At 42.7% G+C, this 15186-nt stretch overlaps 1 protein-coding gene across 1 annotated transcript in view; it reads left to right on the forward strand.

Annotated features, from left to right (window-relative positions):
* LOC128734593 (JNK-interacting protein 3) overlaps positions 1-15186 on the forward strand; it is a 700363-nt gene that overhangs the window by 457912 nt on the left and 227265 nt on the right. The window lies entirely within an intron of this gene.

Consider the following 15186-nt stretch of genomic DNA (forward strand, 5'->3'; position numbering starts at 1 on the left):
GTCGTCGCACGAACCATAGGGGTCGGATTCTGCTTGAGGCTCTGGCAAAGCTCAACGTAGACCTGGCCAACGTCGGCACCACAAGTACCTTCAGTAGGAACGGTGCGAAGTCTATCATCGACGTGACATTCGGCAGTCCTGGTCTGATAGGAGACTGGAGGGTAGACAATGGCTACACTCACAGTGACCATCAGGCGGTCCGCTATGGTGTCGGCCAGATAACGAGGCGGCAGGTGGCGAGTAGAGCCAACACTCCAACCACCCGTGGATGGAAGACATCATACTTCGATCCCGAAGTATTTGTGGAAGCAATCCGAAGAGGCTGCGGTGATCGTGGTATGCCCGATCCGAACGCTGATCATTTGGTTGAGGTACTGTCGCGAGCATGTGACGCTACCATGCCTAGGAAAGGTCGACATAGGTATGGCAGGTCACCGGCTTACTGGTGAACAAATGAAATTGCGGAACTCCGCGGAGCGTGCTTTCGTACGAGGAGAATTATGCAAAGAGCTCGTTCGGACGAAGGCAGGGCTGAATGTCGAGTAGCACTTGCTGTTGCACGCGCAGCGCTTAAGAGTGGGATAAAAGCTAGTAAACGAGCCTGCTTTGAAAGGTTATGTGCTTGTGCCAATGCGAACCCGTGGAGTGATGCCTACAGGGTCGTAATGGCAAAGACCAAGGGCGTGATGGCGCCGTCAGAGCAATCGCCAGAGATGCAGGAGCGGATCATCCATGGCGGATCTTTCCGCGCCACGAGCCAAGGCCCTGGCCCCAGGCCGCTGAGTCGTGCCACGGCCGACGTTCCAGTATCTCAGACCATAGCGTAGGATGGTCGGCCTCCCAGCCGAACATCTAATGTAACGTGGGCGACGGCGGTTTGGCGGTCGGGGACGAAGTGACGGTTACGAACGAGGAACTCATTGAGATCGCTAAATCTCTAAAGGTTAGCAAGGCACCGGGGCCAGACGGAATCCCGAATATGGCCATTAAAGCGGCTATGTTAGAGGCTCCCGAGTTATTCGGGGCAGTAATGAGTAGATGCCTGGAAGTTGGCCACTTTCCGGACAGATGGAAGCGACAGAACTGTTGCTGTTGCCGAAGTCGGGAAAACCTCCTGGTGTTCCCTCGTCATATAGGCCGATCTGTCTGCTCTATACTGCCGGTAAGGTGCTGGAGAAGGTTGTCCTTAACAGACTCGTACAGTACACGGAGGGTACAAACGGTCTGTCAAGGAACCAATTCGGCTTCCGAAAAGGCAAATCTACGTTGGATGCCATCTTGTCTGTCACTAAGACATCCGAGGTGGCAATCCAGCGCAAGAGGACAGGTATCCGCTATTGCGCAGTTGTCACGCTTGACGTGAGAAATGTGTTTAACAGCGCTAGCTGGGACTCCATAGCCAACTCGCTTCGGAAAGTCCAAGTGCCGGTGTCGCTGTATAGGATTCTGGAAAATTATTTCCAGAATCGTGTGCTATGCTACAACACGGAGGAGGGTCAGAAGTGCGTTCCAATCACCGCAGGGGTCCCGCAAGGTTCCATACTGGGCCCGGTGTTGTGGAACGTCATGTATGACGAGGTGTTGAAGCTAAAGTTCCCGGTAGGGGTGGTGATAGTTGGCTTTGCGGACGATATCACCTTGGAAGTCTATGGTGAATCTATCAGAGAGGTTGAGTTGACGGCTGCCCACTCTATAAGCATTGTTGAAGATTGGATGCGATCCAGGAAACTGGAGCTAGCGCATCATAAAACGGAGGTTATCATGGTGAACCACTGCAAGTCGGTACAGCAAGCAAATATTAGCGTTGGCGACTGCACCATTTCGTCAACGCGGTCCTTAAAACTTCTGGGAGTCATGGTCGACGACAAGGTCAAGTTCGGGAGCCACGTCGACTATGCCTGCAAGAAGGCTTCCACAGCTATTCCGGCATTGTCTCGTATGATGTCCAATAGCTCTGCGGTATATGGCAGCAAGCGAAGGCTATTAGCCAACGTGGTCCAGCCTATACTTAGGTATGGTGGACCGGTGTGGTCATCGGCGTTAGGTACCAAAAGCTATCTAGCCAAGCTGGAAAGCACCTATCGTCTCATATGCTTGAGAGTGGCGAGTGCGTATCGCACAGTTTCACATGACGCAATTTGCGTCTTAGCAGGTATGATGCCTATTGGCATCATCATCATCAGCGAAGACGTAGAGTGCTTCAACCAACGTGGAACTAGAGGCATACGGAGTACCACAAGATCGGCCTCGATGACCACATGGCAGCGGGGATGGTCTAATTCCACAAAAGGTCGGTGGATACATCGACTTATCCCGGAATTATCCGGGTGGGTCAACAGGCGCCACGGCGAAGTCAACTTCCACCTGGCACAGATTCTGTCAGGGCATGGTTGTTTTAGACAGTATCTGCACAAGTTTGGGCATGCGGAGTCCCCCGCGTGTCCCGAATGCGTGAATGTTGAGGAAACTGTAGAACATGCTTTCTTCATATTCCCTCGTTTCGCGGGCGCGAGAAGCAACATGATGGCAATGAGCGGACAGGACACTACTCCGGATAACTTAGTCCAAAGGATGTGGTCCAGCTCGGACGTCTGGGGAGCGGTCAATGCGGCTGCTACTGAGATTGTACTTGAGCTACAAAACCGCTGGAGAGCCGATCAACGGCGAATAAACAGCCTAACTACTATAGTACAGTAGTTATCCAAGCGAGTGCGTTAAGCATAATAGCCCCTCCCTGAAGTAATATCGATAAGGTGGTGCCAGGGGGGATTGAGACTGGAGACTCGAGTAGGGTTTTAGTGGGTCGGGTTCCTCACGCCCCATTAGGGGGGTCGGGATACCTAAACCACACTCCCTGTGTTGTCTTCTCAGGTGTCTGATAGTACCGTATCTTCTAAGGTGCTCGGCAGATTTCCCAACTCTTGAAAAAAAACAAAAAAAAACCCTCATTAGTAACAACTTACTCAGCCATTTCATGAGAAAAGGAACTATCAAAATTTATAAGCGCTTCTATTTGGTTCAAATTTTGTAAACTTATTCAATTTCCAAAAATTTCATGTAAACCAAACGTGTCGATTTCTTTCTCAAATAGCAAGTAAGATCGTATAACAAAGGTTCCTTTCACCACTAGGTGGATTAAATCAGGTTTTTTATTTAAGTGTACTGGTTATTTGAGCGATATAATGCATTGTTATGTCGGCTAATGTGGTATTTCACTCCTGAGATTATTCAAAAGTTCGAAGTAATTTCGATACTTTAAAAGGGCTTTTTTAACACTATGTCATTGCACTATGGGGAAAACTGGCTTAAAAACGAGCGAAATTCAACGAGCGATCTTATGTAAAATTTTCCGGCGAATCCACCTCTTTCCTAATAGCCATCGGAAAGTATCAAGTTTTGCTAATTTTCGTCTATTTTTAGCAATATTTAAACTTATTGGACTACACCAGACAAGATTTTGAGCAAATAAAACTTGGAATAATCCTCTTCGATTCTACAAACTTCTTTGCATAATATGGTTGGGTTTTTAGACTCTGTTTTTTTTCAAGTCTTGCCTGATAAAGTTCATTAGGTTAAAATATTGTTAAGAATGGGGGAAAATCAGCAAAAATTGGTACTTTCCGATGAAAATTAAGGAAGAGGTGGGCACCATGAGATTCGGCGGAAAATTTTACATTAGATCACTTATATTTCATCAGTTGGCAGACCATTTCTGAATTTCGATCATTTTTAGACTAGTTTTTCCCATAGTGTTAACCCTCTAACGGGCAACACCGTAAAAACGATGCGATCGAGCTAATGACTATTTTATTATGAAAGTACACACAAAAAACCTGAAGTTCTGATTTTCATGCAAAAATAATTACCTGGAGGAGCGCCAGACAGACAGACTGGTAAACAGTTGACTCCAGTCGATTTCTCCGAATAAGGTGTTCAGTTCGCAAAACACGAAAGAGCGTGTTTAGCAGAAGAGACACTGAAGGGAATTTTTGGGCGAACACACACCGCATGGCAAGTGTTGTGTTGTTTAAGAATGTGTGTCTTTTGGTCTGCGCTGCGGTTTATGCCATCTCTGATGGCTGCAATACACGTAATGGGCAAGTTCCACATTGAGGAGGTGGTACCGAATCGTTATGGCGAATCTAAAAGGTCCTGTGACAATTAGGGCGTTGTGTCCGAATAAGCTGAAAGCTATTGTGGAGGGACTATTTCCGACGCACGCCCCTACGCTGTGGCAAACAAGTTCGTACGGTTCAGAAGAGTGAGCTAACGCTGCCGGTATGCAAGTAGCTATCGATGAAATAGTGGCAGTGGCAAGACGGCTAAAAATGAAGAAGGCCCCTGGTCCTGATGGGATTCCTAACGTGGCTCTGAAGGCAGTAATACAAGTGTTCCCGGATTTGTTCAGGACCTGCAGAAATGCTTAGAAGATGTTTCCCTAGCTTAGCTTCCCTAGGTAGCTTCCCGGACAGATGGAAGATCCAGAAGCTAGTGCTGTTGCAGAAGCCGGGAAAGCCTGCGGGGGATCCAGCGTCCTACAGGCCGATATGTCTGCTGGATATATGCGGAAAACTCCTGGAGAGGATAATCTGGAATAGGCTTACGAGGCATACAGAAGGTGAACACGGTCTGTCAAACATGCAGTTTGGGTTCCGAAAAGGGTATTCCAATGGATGCAATTCGGAGAGTGATCGAGCGAGTCGAGAAATCGTCCAAACGAAGGCGAAGAGGAGATCGTTTTTTCGCCGTTGTAATGATCGACGTAAAAAATTACTTTAATAGTGCCAGCTGGGAGGCCATCGCCTCGGGGAGATCACTGGTTCATGCTCCACGTTTAGTGTACCAGCGGAAACTAAAACTGGTCATTTTTAAATTGTAAAATTATAAAGAGATATGGCAAATGGGGTATCTAATCACCAGATTTTCTAAGACAAATTCTTGGATAAACATTTGGATGTTTTTTGAGCCAATTTGGACATTCCGGCATATCTGTTGTATTAAAGTTAGCAAAAACTTAAGCTGCAACAAGTTGCGTGTACTTCCTTAGCTACGTTGTAGTTAGTAAGCCAAATTGAAACGCGGAGAAAGCGTAGAACATGTTACTAAAGACGAAAACGTTGTCATCGTTGAATGGATAAATTAAACTAAAGTTGTCGTGCTATCCACATGTCTACATTCTGAGGTTTATTCAAAATGCTTTGTAAAAAGATGATCTAAACAGGAAAAAGTGCATTGACGTGTCCTATCCATCTACTACCACAAATTATAATTCTTATATCGGGTGAGATTTGTAGAAACATGTCTTGATACAACGGGAGTCTGAGTAGAAGCTGCTTTTATTCTGCCAACTTGTCATTATATACCTTTCTACGATTGCTACGATCCTACATCCTTCCCTTCTTCTAATAATATAAATTTCACATAAGTTTTTAACATTTTAATAATAGTCTTAATTAATTGTTAATAACAGGGTACAATTTGTAATTTTTAAGATAGTTGTATGGGAATTCTCTTCTGTCTTTTCTGATTTGGTTGGGAACATGAAGTAGATGGTGTAGAATCTTCAAGTACGGAAGAGCCAGGTTTTTTAGTTTCATGAAGAGCTCTTTTATCTTCTTGAGGGGATGGAGGATTAAATGCTGCACTCGTTAAAGGATTTCGAGTCACAATACGCTTCGTGTGGTTTACATGTCGGTCAGATAAGACTCCAGTTTCCAAATTTTTTAGATGGAAGTCACGTTCCATTTCGTTTGATCACGACGTATTGTTGTGGACTGAAATTAGGTGAAAGCTTATTTCTCTTAAGGGGGGACCCTACTCTGGAGAGTCGGAAAGATTGAAATTTATTTTTTTGCATTTTCGAGACGCTTATAAGCAAAGCAAAGCTTAGGTGCTACATTCCGTTATCGAAACTTGACCTTCTGTTTTTTTACGAAAGACTTCGCAGCCAGCTGTTTGAGTGCAGAACAAATGCAGGACCAGTGACTGCGGTCCTATTGACTCTAACAGCCTCTCCCAATCTCGAACATACGACGACTGGCTTGTTGGGCCAGTATCATACCTCGGGGCCAGCATCGTACCTCAAGGCCAACTGAGAGGCTTATACGGTTATACTTTTAGAAATATCATGCTAAAAGGTTTTTTGCTATCTGATCTCGTTGAAAATTTACGGCAAATATTGTGGAGTCACCTCAAGGAAAGTCCATTACTTATTCTTATTCTTATTAACCCTAGAGCGGTCGCGTTAAAAAAAGTTACGTAAGCGGTCGCGTCGTGTACTGGATGCTTATATCTCAGAACTGGCATGAGATAAAAGGTTGCGGTTTTCGACAAAGTTGTTTATCTATTTAAGACGCATCTGGAAACGAACAATAAAGTTTGAGAACTGATTCGCTAGATGGCGCCAATGGCGACCAAAATAAATGATTCTAGAATCTCGATACTAGAATCTAATATCTCGGGACTGAGAAGTGATAGAAGGTTGCTGTCTTTGGCAAAGTTGTTTATCTGGCCGAGATCAATCTGACTGCAGACAACAAAATTCGGAACTTATACGATAGATGGCGCTTATAACGAGCAGAGTCGTGACGAGATAGAATGTTATTGTGTTCTACAAAGTTATTTGTCCTAACAAGACACATTTGGTAATGCATAACAAAGTTTGAAACTATCTCACTAGGTGGCACATGTGGTCAAATTATAATCTTATGATGATATCTCATGACCATGATACGATAGAAGGCTGCGGTTTTTGACAAAGTTGTCTGTTTAGACAAGACGAATTTGAAAATGATCGGTTAAATTCGGAACTGTCCCGTTAGATGTCGCATTTGGTAAAATCATATTTCTTTTTGCGATATCTCAGCTTATGTCGAATAAACGGTAAAATGACTTATCTGGTCTGGAAAAGAACACCAAAATGTTTACAAATAGTATTCTCTTGGCAATTTTCCCAAAACAGAGTTTGTAAATCATCGACAATGTTGAATAATGCACATATCTCACCTAGAAATATATGATACTTATTCAACTTATCCAAGTAGCACACTTACGATACTTTTATTTATATCAATTATACTCACATTAGTTACATAATAATCAGGTGACAGTTTTGTAATGAGTATGTTATTAGGGAAGTTTGCTATGGTATGTTGAGGTAATGTTTTAAACTTTTAAGCTTTAATTAGAATGTTAGAATTATGTTGACACTTACCATAAAACAATACAAAACAAGCATTTGTTTGTTTTATTTCCTGCTATGATAATGAGAATGAAAAATGTGCATTAGATTCGTAACAATCCTATAATATTCTTGTTACGGTCACTTATACACTTATACAGAAAATAACACGCACGTAATACAAGGAAAGAGTAAAGTATTCGAGCCCAATGAAAAAAGCAAGCTGTATACAAATGAGTATCAAGAGAGTGCACTTCAGTCGTGTTGTCGCGTTAGCAAAACAAAGCTTTGGTTTTATCATCACGCACACGTTAATAATTGCAAGCATCAACGTTGCCATTAAGCCTGCCCGCCAAGTTAGCTGCGGGCTACGATGCTGGCCCAACAAGCCAGTCGTCGTATGTTCGAGTCTCGACTGGGCGGTGCCGCTTCAGAGTTAATAGGATCTTTGCACTAGCCCAGTGATTTTCCTGTACTCTAATAACCGGCACCGAAGTCTATCGATAAAGAAGGGTCAAGTTCTGAAGGACGTTTATACCCATGCATGGTTTTGCTTTGCTGATAAATCTCGATTTTATCAGATTTTTTATTGCATGCCAGACAAAGTTAAAAATCTTCCAGATATTTGGTAATGTCCCAGATTTTTGCCAGATTTCTGTTCCTCCGTTCTGCAAAAGAGTCATCACTCCTAATTTCAGACAACATTTTGTATCTGCGTTGAACAAAACTGGCAAGACGTTTCCCGAAAAAGTCCTCCCCATCGGTCAAATAGATCACCAGATTTTGGCCAGACATTTATTCGTGTTTGCCAAATTTTCGAATAAACCTATTAGCGACCCTGGGAAGAATAGGGACTCAAACACTCGCTAAAATATGTTTGAACAATGTGATGGAAACGCAACAACACGTATCAATTGCTTCTGTCAGGAAACCATAGAAATAGCTGTTGATTGGCTGGAATTGACAACGCAATCAATGATGAAAAGGACAACGATGCGTTATCTAACGTGTTTTGACTACAGAAACCACTTTGTAGCGAACAGCAGTGTTCGGATAAAGAACTAAATTTTTGAAGCAGCACTTGGTTTGTGACAGCTCAAACTGTAATTAGTATTATATTAATTAGCAAATATTCATTTCATTACATTTTCAATAAACTTACAAGAAGTAGTCCACTTTACCCTCTTGCACGCTATAAACGTTTCCTTCACCTTTCTTCTATCTCGCTATTTGGTTGCTGTTTGACGGTTTAGTCGGTCTAAACCTGTACAGATTTAACTATAATTAGCCTAAGTAATCACTTTATTTCTTAATTACTTACGACTTTCACCTTTTCAATCAACTAATCAATAATTTTTTCTCCTCCGATTATTCAACAAACTGCCACGTAGTACCGGTCTTTTCGTTGCGGAAGCAAGAATCTTGTGTCACAATAAATCGCAATAATTTCGGGTACAATTCACTGGCACTGATTTTTACTTGTAATCCGCAACTTCCAATTTTTACACTACGTTTTCGCTACTATTTCCGCTTTCTAAATTATCTCAAATCAATACACTTTGCAATAGCCAACTATATATTTTTACTATAGGTTCACTTTTTTTATTTGTTTTGATTCGTTACCATCCGCCGAACTGACAGCCGATATAAAGCGGCACTGCAGCAGCAGGTACGCTAACCGCTGCGATGCGCATTGTTGTGTTGGTGCGTTACACTGCGGTGTTAACATACCCCTGCCCGTAACATCCGGTAGTTCCTGCATCCGGAAGTTCCGAATTTACTTGACTTCCATCACCGCTAAATTGGCTACGGCTCACCAGTACACTTTGGTGACCATGCGCACTAACGCCTGTCGCACTCGTCCGTTTAGTCCCGGAAGCAGCTCCTGTATGATACCTCCACTCCAATCTTTTCGGTTCTTGTCTTCTACAATGATGACTAAATCGTCGACCTTCAACAGCTCCTGTTCCTCGAACCGCTTCGATCTTAGAATCAAAGTTGTCGTCGTTTGATGCTTCATGGTGGAATCCCACAAATCCACGATCTGATTTGGTGGCATTTGCTTGTTTCGGTCCGTAGACTGACCATCCGAGCTTGCTGCGCACCGCTATCGGATCTACCACTGCTCCTATCTTGGTTTCAAGTGGGGCGAACGTATGGAGGTTATTCAGTCCTATTAGCATCTCTGGTCGTCCATTGTACGACGCAATAGGCAGACCTCGCATGTGCTTGAATTGCCGTGCGAGTTCCCCTGCGTTTATCATTTGATTAGGCAGCATCAACCTTTCGACGGTACGGACTGTCTTCAATAACGTCTTCTCGTCGTCTCCGACACCTGACACCCACAGGTTCATTCGTGTAGAATCCTTCTCTACTCTAGCCATGTCGGCCGTCCACTTGATCGTCAATTTTTCGTGCACTCCAGCAACACCCAAGCGATCAGCCACGCTTTTTTCCACCAGGGTTACCGACGCTCCTTCATCCAAGAAGGCCAAGACACTGACGGACTTTTCGCCGCAGTGCAGGCTAACCGGAATCATCCGGAACAACGTATCGTTATTTGTCCGGATGTGTGCGCTGGTTCCAATAGCACCGTCGATTGGATGGAGAAGTTCGTGATGTGGTTGTCTGCAGCCACCAACGTTGCATTTCAGCTTGAACTTACATGCCGCCGATCCGTGATGGTTCAGACACACGTTGCACAGCTTCCAACGGTCGACGACTTTCATCCGGTCTGCGTACGATAGATTTCTGAAGTCCTGGCAATACCGCAACCGATGATCTGTTCGCTGACATACTTTGCACTGCTTCATGTCACTGCTTCCTTCGCCACTGGTTTGACTTTCAGTGTCACTGTGGTTGTATACTGCTCCATATTCCTTCGATTCGCTTTGGGCTTTTCCCGATCGGTTATCAGTGTTGGCTTTACCGGCAGGCCCGAATTCCATACTGATATTCGCTTCGCAAGCATCCGACACTATATCTGATAGGAAATCGGTAAAAGTCCTGAGGGTCACTTTCTTCTTCCCTCGCTTGAAGCGCACCCACTCACGCTTATCGTTGTCTGGGAGCTTTTCGACCAAATCTTGGATGAGTAGCGGATTGATCAAGTGCTGTTTGAGATCCGCCGCCTCTAAGTGTTCGCACAGCTGCTCGACGGCTATACCGAAGGGAATGAATGTGGCCAACTTTCCGGCTTTCGGTGGTTCAAGTTTATGCACTTTCTCCAGATGACTCTGCAGCAGTTGTTCCGGACGACCAAACAACTGCCGAAGCCTTGCGATTACTTTCGGTACTGATTTCGGTAGAAGCAGCTGCCCGCGAACCATCTCCAGAGCTTGACCTTTTAGGCATTCTTGTAGTCGCACAAGATTTTCGATATTCGAGTACCCACAGGCTTCGTTGGATGCCTGGTACATTCCGAAGAATAACGGCCATTCTTCTGGCTTTCCCGAGAAAATGGGTAACTTCTTGCTAATCCCATTCCGCGCAGCCAGTTGGGCCTTTGTCGGTCCGGCTTGTACTTGCCCCTGCCCGTGTCGACACAATCGATCGTGCTTAATCGAGATTGCACTCTTCTTTATACCCTCACTTTTTTCCGAAGCTCCATCAGATTCATCTTCGTGTAGACTCTCTTCACTGTCGCTGTCGTCTTCACTGAAATCACTATTTTCTCCATGGACTTCTTCGAGTTTCCTCAGATTCTCCTTTGTCAGCTTTTCCAGCCTCGGACTTCGTCCTTTACTTTTTCCAGACATTTCTTCGCAGGTATCAACGGATTTCTTCGGGGCGGATTGTTTCAATCGTTTCATCGCTTCATCCATCGCCTTCATTTTGTCCGCAAATGACTTTTGCTGCTTTATCATACGGTCTAGCTGTTCCTGCCGTGCTTGCAGAATGGCTTCTTGCATCTCCTTATTTTTCTTTTCTTCCTCTTCGAGTAACTGCCTTTCCATCAGCATCCGCTTCATCTCAATGGCTCGGTTGAATTCCATCTCTTTCCTTTTAATTAACACCTCCATTTCCAGCTCCTGCTCCATTCGTTTCTGCTTTTCCTCCATCGCTTTCAGTTTGTTCTCTAGAGCTATCGAACGGTCGGATTTGACGCTGGAATCGTCACCACCTTTCTTGGAGCGACTTCTCTTCTTCTTCTTCTTTTGGCATGCTTCTTCTTCGCAGTACCACTTAATTTCCTTTTTAGCATCAGAAATGCCGACACAACGGGTGTGATGCCACTTTTGGCATCCATCGCACGCAATCATCATTTCATTTTCGGTAGAAACTTCCCCGCACGTATCGCAAGGAGTATCCGTAAGATCCAGATCAGAAGGGCTGGGATTCGTCATTGCGATTTGAGGCTATCCGATTCTTGTGTACTTCTTTTTGAGAATGTTCGGATAAAGAACTAAATTTTTGAAGCAGCACTTGGTTTGTGACAGCTCAAACTGTAATTAGTATTATATTAATTAGCAAATATTCATTTCATTACATTTTCAATAAACTTACAAGAAGTAGTCCACTTTACCCTCTTGCACGCTATAAACGTTTCCTTCACCTTTCTTCTATCTCGCTATTTGGTTGCTGTTTGACGGTTTAGTCGGTCTAAACCTGTACAGATTTAACTATAATTAGCCTAAGTAATCACTTTATTTCTTAATTACTTACGACTTTCACCTTTTCAATCAACTAATCAATAATTTTTTCTCCTCCGATTATTCAACAAACTGCCACGTAGTACCGGTCTTTTCGTTGCGGAAGCAAGAATCTTGTGTCACAATAAATCGCAATAATTTCGGGTACAATTCACTGGCACTGATTTTTACTTGTAATCCGCAACTTCCAATTTTTACACTACGTTTTCGCTACTATTTCCGCTTTCTAAATTATCTCAAATCAATACACTTTGCAATAGCCAACTATATATTTTTACTATAGGTTCACTTTTTTTATTTGTTTTGATTCGTTACCATCCGCCGAACTGACAGCCGATATAAAGCGGCACTGCAGCAGCAGGTACGCTAACCGCTGCGATGCGCATTGTTGTGTTGGTGCGTTACACTGCGGTGTTAACAAGCAGTATTCTATATTATCATGGTACCGCAATATTCCGAAAATAATTTGATTTTCTCATTATCTCCACCTACTACTGACTTAATTCCTAATTTTATTTACCATCATCGGAAGTATCGTGGCCTGATAAACAACTTTGTCGAAAACATCAACCTTCTATCTCGTCATGGTTCGGAAATATCGCCAAATGAATTGAATTTCACCGTATACTTCATCTAGCGGACTAGTTCCAAACTTCAGTGTTCGTTACCAAATGCGTCTTGGCTTTACAAACAACTTTGTAGTAAATAGTAACCTTCTAGCTCATTACGGTTCTAAAATATTCCCAAATGAATTTAATTTCATCATTATTAGCGCCATCTAGCGAATCAGTTCCGAACTTTGCTGTATATCAAGGGATGGGTCCTAACTAGATAAACAACTTTGTCGAAAGTCGCAACCTTCTATCTCTTCACAAACTTGAGCTATTGCCCGCCGTGTACTCAGTACACTACGCGACCGCTTGTGTAACTTTTTGACGTAGGACTACGTCTTACGGCAAGTTTTGAGATAGGGTGTCATTCCAAAAAATCGAAAAATGCGAGCGTCACGAAAAATGAAAGGTTTTGAGCGCTAATAGCTCAGCGGTTTCCCGATCGATTTTCAATATTCTTACACCAATCAATCGGAAAATCTTCTAAGAATTGACCCAAATCAAGAAAAGTATGGATTCTTGATGTTGAACTATTGAAAAATTGAAAATAATGAACCTATGTTTTTCCAGAATTCTCGCTTCGTGATTGGTTGGAAGATTCTTTACGATGGTCTAAACCTATACCAATTTGATATCTGTGCTTGGGAAGTAAGCCAAAACAAGTGACAAAGTTTCCTCAATTCAACAAGATTTCTTAACACCGGGGTTCAACCTAGACCATTTTGATGTCCTTGCTTGGGAAGTATGCCAGAGAGAGTGACAAAGCCCCCTTGTGCCAACAGATTTCTTACGAACGCGATTAAGCCTAGTCCAATCTGATGTCTGTGTTAGGGAAGTGTGCCAGAAAAAATGACACAAGTTCGTCGTCCCAACAGATCGCAAATTCTTTACTGCGTGACGATTAAACCTCGGCGAATTTGATATCTGTGTTGGAAAAATGTGCTACAACTGTAGTGTTCGGTTATAATACGACTCTGTATGAATACGCATGCATGCCGTTTCATTAGAAGTGTAGTGAAAAGAAGTGCTGATGATAAAATAGGATTGAATTGGTAAAATCCCTTCAACGTGGGAAACCATGGATAATAAAAACAATCTTTAATTTCAGTAAGGTAGCAGGAAAGTAATAGCACTGACGAACTGGCATGACACATAGAAGAAAATTCTTCAAAACCATCGTCCTACACATTTTGCTTGCACGCTAGCGCCCTCTATTATGCATGTTGCGGAGTAGCTTGCATTTGAAGGGTTTTATACTGTAGGTTTTTTACATTTGCAGGGTTTTATACTGTAGGTTTTTTGCATTTGTATGGTTTTATACTGGAAACTCAAAGCAACACTCGAGCGCCGCTGTGTGGACATGTTGCGAAACATGCTTTTTTGAAAAATAAGTTGTTTTTGAATGGACGATGGAATTAACGCGAGTGTCTCGTCTGTTTGTCTGTGGTAATAGTTTGTGTTCTTGATTTTGTTAAATTGTTTTCAAATGCACAATCTTTTGAGAATTGAACGTATGCAATGTTACTACTTTGATAAATGTTACATACAACGCATGTAGCATGTATATATGTCGCATATAGCATGCATACATGAAGAATCGAATGATTACAAGCATGAATACATGCTACTATCACTACAAAGAGACTTACGTAGTCCTGCGTCACCTATATATGCGGTCGTGTCTTGTACACAACCCCTCTGAGTTTTGTCATTTGAAAAAAGTTACGTTAGTGGTCGCGCTGGTGTACTGAGTACACGCGCGCGGACTCACTATTTTTAAAGCATCTTTCTAGCACTTTTTTTTATTTTTTTTTGCTATATTTTGGCATCATTAGAAAGAGGAATAGTAGATCTTCGAATATAACCAAAACCTGGTGTGATTTGATTAAAATTTTGATGATTTTTTCGCGTTTTTCGAAAACGCGTGTACTCAGTACACTAGCGCGACCGCTCTAGGGTTAATACCAACACAGCCACAATAAAGGATTCCTGGAAATAATTTTAATTATTTCTAATCATAGAAATATTTAAAATTATTTTCTTGTCTGTATTAACATTTGCAAAATATCAGAGATATGCAGTGAAGACAGTGCGATTAGAGGACGTGCAATTAGCGCACGAGTGCTGTATAAGAAATAAATCTTGTGTGAATAAGTTATTCATACATAGATGCATTTCAAAATCAACAGGGGAAGAAGAAACGGGGACGTCTCGTACCAACCGTTTCTGATTAACTGTAAATTTGTTTCGTTGGGAGTATCTTTGCTACTAAAGGTTAAGTGATACTCCGGACCCTCGCGATAAATTTATGGCATTAACCAAAGTCAGGCTACAATAGGCCAAGGTTATAGCGCTTTATTTCACTCTCTGCAAATAGTCATTATAATAGTTTATAATAGTCAATAGTTAATCTCATTACCAGGGAGTCAAAATATCATCGTTCATACGCAGAAATAACCGACAAAAACGAAAAGTGATAAACCAGTTATTTTCTGCCTATAAAACCAATATACGTAACAACCAAAATGTATCACGATAACAAAATATTAGGACAAAGGAATGACCCATAACACCAGTGAGAATGATAACTTTCAGTGAGAATATATTTTGATTCACACTCGCTCTCACAAACGCTTGTTGTTGGTGATGCATTTATACAATAAAATATGTCTTTGTCGCAAGTCGGCTGGTTAAAGACAAGACTTTATTAGCAACTTGAACAAAAGAGACAAACAGCAAAAAC

The sequence above is a fragment of the Sabethes cyaneus genome, chromosome 2, assembly GCF_943734655.1.
Source record: "Sabethes cyaneus chromosome 2, idSabCyanKW18_F2, whole genome shotgun sequence".
NCBI lineage: Eukaryota > Metazoa > Arthropoda > Insecta > Diptera > Culicidae > Sabethes > Sabethes cyaneus.